Source organism: Macrobrachium rosenbergii, chromosome 47 (assembly GCF_040412425.1).
Source record: "Macrobrachium rosenbergii isolate ZJJX-2024 chromosome 47, ASM4041242v1, whole genome shotgun sequence".
NCBI lineage: Eukaryota > Metazoa > Arthropoda > Malacostraca > Decapoda > Palaemonidae > Macrobrachium > Macrobrachium rosenbergii.
The window spans coordinates 9,169,295-9,177,399 of NC_089787.1; the positions used below are offsets into that span (position 1 = coordinate 9,169,295).

The 8,105-nt window shown below is 36.1% G+C and overlaps 1 pseudogene; it reads right to left on the reverse strand.

Moving 5' to 3' along the window:
• Positions 1–983: 983 nt before the first annotated feature.
• LOC136830929 (uncharacterized) lies at positions 984–2,277 on the reverse strand (annotated as a pseudogene).
• Positions 2,278–8,105: the final 5,828 nt, after the last annotated feature.

Consider the following 8,105-nt stretch of genomic DNA (forward strand, 5'->3'; position numbering starts at 1 on the left):
TGGGTCACAGTTTGGAAATAGGTATTTGAAGCCACAGCCTAATTGGCAAAAATATGCAATAATGTCTAATGTGAATAATAAAGGCACTTACCAGAGTAAATCTAAGAAATTGAAAGGGTAACTTAGCTAAATTTAGACGCACCCAGAGAGAGACTATGTAGACGTCATTACTAAAGGCCCTCCCACTCATTGATACTCTACTGTGTATGACGTAGTTACTAGACACTCCAGTCAATAGCCACTTTATGAATGAAGACACACAAACAGCTACCCTATACACTTCTTCTCTCTCTCTTACAGTCTCTCTCTCCAACTCTCTCTCTCAAAGCTCTCTCTCTCTCCTCTCAGCTATATATATGTGGATGCATATATATATATATATATATATATATATATATATATATATATATTTATATATATTTATATATAAATATATATATATATATATATATATATATATATATATATATATATATTTATATATATTTATATATAAATATATATATATATATATATATATATATATATATATGCTATGCCTATATATATATATATATATATATATATATATATATATTTATATATATTTATATATAAATATATATATATATATATATATATATATATATATATATATATATATATATATATATATATATTTCCTTTAAGCATAACTACATTGTAGTGCAATATGATACTCATAATTCATAGTCTAAGCACTTGGGTTATAACATAAATTTTTATAATCCATTAACCCAATTATTCTGCTGAACTGCATTAAAACTGAAATGTGAAATAAACTTATACAAAGATTAAAATATAAAACTATGTAAAAGCATATGTTGTTGTTTGTTTAAGATTAAGACAGAACTTGTTCGAATCTGAGTCTTGCTCACTGAGCAGACCATAAGTAAAGAAGTTTCGTTACAAATACAGAAATCAATATTTCTACATGAGTAAAGGGGAAAAAAGAAAATAGAGAACACACAACCAAAATAATTTTTATTCATATTCATCATCGTCATCATCCAGGTATAGGTCTTCTATATCCTCGTCATCGTTGTCTAAGTTTGTAATGATAGGTCCAACAGGCTCTTGAATGTTGTCCTTTGACCAATACCCATCCTCAAAGGCTCGAGATCGTTTCACTGCAGACCCCAAACACTTTCAGTGGCCAAAAGCACTTCCTCCAGTCTTGCCTGCAAGTCTGCCCGGGTGAATCGCTGTAAAGATGAACGCACATGACGTTTCATACACGCCCATACTTGCTCAATGGCATTGAGCTCTGGTGGGCAGGTGGCGGACGCACCACCTCGTGGCCCCACTCTCGAATTATGTTGTCCACGATGTACTGTGGTTTTGGCCTGTTCTGTTGACATATGAGCAACAGCTCACGTCTTGTGGCACCGTCTGGAGCAGGGATTCGGCGACTCTGAAGCCAGGTAATAAGGTCTGCTTTCTTGGTGACCGTGGTAGGACACCGACACTCGTCTAATAGCTGGCTGTGATAAGGTGCGTTGTCGAGCACCAACACTGATGGTTCAGGCAGCAATGGTAGAAGCTGCGTTGTTAACCAGCGTATGAACAGCTCGCTTGTCATTTCCCCGTGGTAATCGCCACTTGTACTCTTTGCAGGATAACAAAGGAAAGAGCCTTCAATAAATCCATTTGCTGTGCCAGCTGCTACCACCACGAAGCGCTCTCCCTCGCCAGGCCAGGTGGTACCTGTCGGCTATGCGTGGCACTGGTAGCAGGTTGTGTGGTGTCCACCCACTCTCTGTTGTGGCTCATTCTGGTGGTGAACCACGTCTCATCGACATATACTATCTCCCTTCCATCTTCTCGATGGCGCTTCAGAGCCCGGAGAGCCCCGATCCGTCGGCAAACCACATCAATGGACTCTTTTGCAAGATACATCTTTCGTTGAGACGTTTTATATCTGAATCCCATATCTTGCAGGAGCCGCCACACCGCTATCTCGGAGGTTGTTTCAGGGATTATGGTGGCTGTCTTCAAATCTGTCATCAGGGTTCTAACAGTAAATACTTGCTTTGCAGCAAATATCTCGTGAACAAACCGACGAATGGCACCCACTGTAAAATTATCAAAGACTTGTGGTATAGGAAATACTTCGCCAGCAGACTCATGTGAGATCACTGATCTGTTACGGTGAACAATCTTCCTCACAGAAAGCGACGTGATACCCATGAAATTTGCCACACGGTCGTAGGGCCTGTGTGGACAAAGACCAGTATTTAGCCAGTGAATAAAAATGCATTATATGTTATACGTTGTTTTCTCTACACACACGTTCATGCAAAGAAATTGATAATATTATAAGTCATAATAATCACATTAATATTCGTCACAGTTATTATCATTATTGTTGTTATTAATATAATCATCATTATTGTTATTATTCATACTTCGACATCAAGGAAGAGTATGAGTAGAATATTTAGAGATATATAAATGCTTTACATATATGAACTTAGACATATATAGTACATACACGCACATACACATAATTTATAAATGAAAATTATATATAAATGTGTGTGTGTGTAAAGTATAGTTTATATATATATATATATATATATATATATATATATATATATATATATATATATATATATATATATATATATATATATATAAGGCAAGTCCTTAAGAACTGAAAATCATTAAATGAATTTAGTCCCAAGACTTTTCCACTTTTAAACTCAAAGTCATCTTCAGGGTACTCTGAAGATGACTTTGAATAAAAAGTTGAAAGTCTTGTACCAATTGCCTTTCATTTTCACGTGAGGACTTATTATATACTTCATCCACGGGACCATTGTGAAATTACAAGATATATATATATATATATATATATATATATATATATATATATATATATATATATATATATATATATATATATATATATATATATATATATAAGAGATCAGTAGAATAGGTAAATTGTTAAATATGGTTGATGAAGCTAGTAAGATGAGATAGTTTGCAATCAAGAAAAATTTTGCATCTCTTATTCTTATTGTAAAATTTAGAAATACATTAATATAAACAAAATATTTTTATATCTCATTATTTTTTCCAAACTCGTCATTCAAGTATTACCCCTATAAAATTTAATTTAGGCTTCCTGTCTGAATCATTTGGTGTTTGTGCATGATCTGTTATCCACTTACCTGTTAATATTAATCATATGACGCATGCGGTTCTTTTCTTTATTGCATACTGCAAAACACGCAGCACGAAAGCAGTCTTGCATAAACGAGGACAATTTGCCAGGCCTGCCATAAAGACTGAAGCACCAGACAGCAGTCACGTAGAACAGATTGGCTTTGACGTATGAATGCTCTGCTGTCCTCCTCCTGTTATCGGCGTGTTTACTATTGTGAATGGAAAGTTTACTGGGTATTACGTCTGATGTCATACTTCACGTCACAACTAGCCTCTCTCTGGGTGCGTTTAAATTTAGCTAAGTTACCCTTTCAATTTCTTATATTTACTCTGGTAAGTGCCTTTATTATTCACATTAGACATTACTGCATATTTTTGCCAATTAGGCTGTGGCTTCAAATACCTATTTCCAAAATGTGACCCATATCCGATGTTTTGGTAGGATTTTATCAACGAAAATCAAGTGGACACGGCCCTGAAATGCATAGTAGTAACTTTCCCTTCCAGGCTCCGAGCTCCCGGGTGACATTTTAAACGTCCAGTACCAAATACTGACATGTGAATGGAAAGGAGATATCACAGTCCTAACTGTATTATTATTGTTTCCTTTGCAGGAACCTTTTTTATCATCTTTTTATCTAATAAGTATCATAGAAAGTGATCAGTTCTGAATGCAACGTTCGTGAGAACTCATCATGAGTAAGGCCTTAGGATTCTTATAAATAACTGAAGACTTCGCAAGATTTCCTTTTATTTTCTTTCTCCATAAGGATAAAACTTAGGTAATTGGCCCTGGAATGTGAAATGATGTAGATGGTATCCTGAAATATTCTTACCTCACTCATGATGATAAAAGCTTTATTGTACAGTATATTTCTGAGTCGATGGCTTTCATTGTTAGGTGTCAGTTCAACGCATATCCTGCAGAGGATTACTAAAGGTTCCTTGCACTACTAAAGGTTGTTTGCAGCGTCCCTTCGACCCCTAGCTGCTGCACCCACTTTTTAGCCATTTACACCCCCGCTCCCGCTTCTTTTCTTCTGTCTTACTGTCCACCACTCCGACTTCCTTTTTTCACTGTCTCAAGTGCCGATTGGTAGAAAGTACCCCAGTTCTTGCATTTATAGCTAAATTTTGATAAATCAAATCAAATCAGTACAACGTTAATAAACCAGTCATTTTAAGATCCCTCTTTCAAGGAGACTGAAAATGATTGACATAAAATGGAAGATGATGCTGCTGCTTATGAGATACTGGAAACGAAATATGCAGAAACATTTTATGTCAGACGATTACGAGCAGCGCTAACATGGGAAAGAGTTACACCATCACATTATGAGGCTTCTTATTATAGATATGAATTAAAAAAAAAACACTAAAAAATCTGTATGAATGTCCAGTAGATTTATGTAAATGAAGCGAGAGAGTTTAAGGATAAAGTCTCTTCTTCTCCGAAAGCATTTGAATGTCAGGACTTCTCTACTTTATGAACCTCAAGAACATGAGACAAAAGAAAAAGACTTCCTGTGACTGTGGATAAAAAAAAAAGAGGTAATATGAACAAGGTTTCTTTCCCAAAGGTCAATCATTTATCTAGCATTCAACGTTCTTTATTTACTGAATGTGATGAGCCTCATAAAAGTGCTACCTGTAAGATTTTCTGGTACAAGCGCTGAAGGTCATCCCCACAAAATGCATGCTAATATTACAGTACTACAGACGACTTTTTATCTGCCTGTAATAAGATGCAGTAAATACGAGCACAGTATCATTTTGCCTCGTCACTCTTACTTAGCTTGAGCCGTCATCTTTTTTTTTTTTGGAATGTACATATTGTATTAGCTGACAGGCAGTCAATAACACACCCTTGGATTGCATAAATCATCACTTTATTTTCCCTTCGATGAACTGGTCATCTTTTTAGTTTTACTCTGAGCTGATTAACAGCTACATCCTAGGGCTTTAGACTTATTTTAGCTGAAAAACAAAACCAATTGGTGAAGCAACAACCCACAAAGTTGTGGAATATCTCAACCAGCAATAGCCTGCGAGAAATGAATTTATCTCATCACTCTCTTCCCTAACTCTTCATGCCGGTCGTCAACTCACAAAAATGACAATCTGAAGCTCAACTCTTCCAAAGAAGGGATCTGTCAGGTCATAAAAGCCACTGCAGTCCCCCTTCCTGCACTGGTCATCAGTCATTACCAGTCCAGACAGTTTTTCATACAAACAGACATTTAATTATTAAGACCCCCTTCCTCTCACCCCAAAACCCTTACCCTCGCTCAAGCCGCGTTTTTTTCTTTTAGTTTATTCTGCGTCATTGAAAATAGTATTAAACGGTTTTATTCACCGTGGAATTTATATATTTGTTTTTATTGTACAGATGGTGGCCTGTGGTTCACTTAATAGTAATGTTATTGAAACCTTTATAACTACATTGTTAGATACAAAAGTAATATTGTAAATCTATAAAGAAAGATTCCACGACCATTTATCTAACCCCTTTTAATCCTGAACAGGTTGCAGAAATTCACAAATTTGTAATGTAACTGAACATACATATTTGAAACCGTGTCTTAACGCTCTAGAGAGATGGGATGCTCCTTGGATTGGAAGATCAGGGGTTATTCTAGTTCCCCCTCGGCACGTTCCGGAATACTCTTTCTTCTTCCGTCTTGCTTTACATATTCCATAAATTTTCTTGCGCCCCCATGACATCGCCCAAATGAGAAGCTCATATGCAGCATTTTACAGAGTTGTTGGTAATTGCAAAGGAAATGAAACTTGTGTAACTTTAGACCAAGATTTTTTTATTTTGTACGGCAGTTGACCCTCTTCTTTTGTTTGAGGCAAATCCTTGCCGGACCAGTGAGCATGAGATGTGCATATTACCGCCAAAACCGTTTCCTGCAATCTCATGGTTGAGATTATATACAATATAAATACCTGTCCAGTTCGTACTCTGAGACGTTGAATTTGGAAATATTCTCTCACGTTTAATCTACTCCCATCTTCATTTATGCCACAGAGCTTGACATATTTTCGGAGTATCTTCAGTGTCATCCATAACGTCATCTCTCCGCCATCACTGAAGCTGGCGAGGCGAGGACTGTTGTGGGAAAGGACCCGAAAGGCCTCTGCCTCCCTCACACCGCTCCTCCTCCTCCTCCTCCATCATAAAACGAGTAAATAAAATGAAGATGATGCATCATGCTCCTCTTGCACTTGGGGAATGGGTACAGGGGGAGCGCTATTCTGTGAGACTAGTCAAGGAACGGCCTCGAATTTATTTTGGGGATATTTTCAGCATCTGCTGAAGACGTTGAAGGATGGAGTGGAAGAAGCAGTGAGACACTCACTCCTAAGTTTGTCAACATGATTTTCAAAAGATGTGCCTTTATACTTGAATCTTACAATGATAAATATATCTCTTAAGGGAGAAAATGAGCCATCGAACCGGACGGTTTCTCTGTCTCTGTTCTTTTCTTTCGCAAACCCAAGCAGTCGTTGTCTAGTGAATATTTTTATGCCTGTATGAACTTGAAAAAATCCATAATGTTTCGTAAACATTTTTTTTCTTCAGTTGTGTACAATGGAAGCTTCTGTAAACTTTCTCTGTGAGCCTTACACAGATTTGGTATCACTTTTGACGTAATATTTTTTCAGTGTTTTGCATAATTTTCAAGAATTATTAACAGCAAAAGGAATCCGAACCACATACAAATGTCTTCAGACGCTAACAACAATGAACTCATATGAGAATACATTCTTTTAATAGTCTTTTGATTATATATTGACTTCCAAAACGCTATAAAACACAGGTATCTTCTTTATTTATTAATTCATCATTTCAATATCATTATAAAACACAGAATGAATGATTGTGATCAATTGTATTTCATTATTAAAGGCTTGTATTTTATAGTACTGTGAAGTTTAGAAGTACAAAAGAACCGTCGTGAAACAAGCGCCTTCTTAGCTCTTGAAATGTTCCTATTTTCGCTTTTGTGGATGAAACAGGAACACAACTGTACTTCGTAATTCAGCATAAGATAGAATATCACAACTGCCATGACAAGAATAATGTAATTTATTTATAAAATACAAAGAGCCATACCATAAAAACAAACTCTTTTCAACATTCATTTGCTGCAGATGGTGCAATCAACAATTGTGAGATTGATTCGTGATTACTTTGAACAAATTTTTATTGCCATCTTTACTAGGACCTTATGTATATTAGTGAGAGTGTGCCTGTTACCTATAAGGACCTATTGATAAGTAGAATTTCACCTTGTGTTCCTATGAAGAATATTAAGGTGGTCTCAAATTTCTGAAATTAAGGCAAATGGAATGACTGCACATCTTTCATTATATATAATTCTCATATAGTACACTCTGAGAGCTTTTGGGAGAGCACAGTTACCTTATGTCACGGTGGCCACAGATTTTACAACGTTGCTTCTCTACGGAATTTTCGCTATCGTTGATCATATGGGAATTCGAGAAAATATATACTTATGTTGGCTTCATATGACGAAAATTCGCCAGATAGTCTAGACTGTTTTGATGAATGGTGCTGACTATCAAAAGCCTCTCTAGTCAACTGTAGATATTCTTTTAATTCAGAGGACATTATATTTCCACTGAAAGACAGCCCTATGCCAATTCATCTACGATATCTTCAAGAGTAATAGCAGTTCAAACTTTAGCCTTTAATGTCTTCCTGGTTGATAATCTTAGAGGACATTACAAGTTCTCTCTCTCTCTCTCTCTCTCTCTCTCTTGTGAATGGTAACGCTGCTCTTCATTACTTCATTTAGTTCGAATGATCAAAAGTCCTCCGCGACATTGTATGGACTTTAAGGACTTCTTCTACTTTGAAGACAGAGCTTTAATCCTATCAT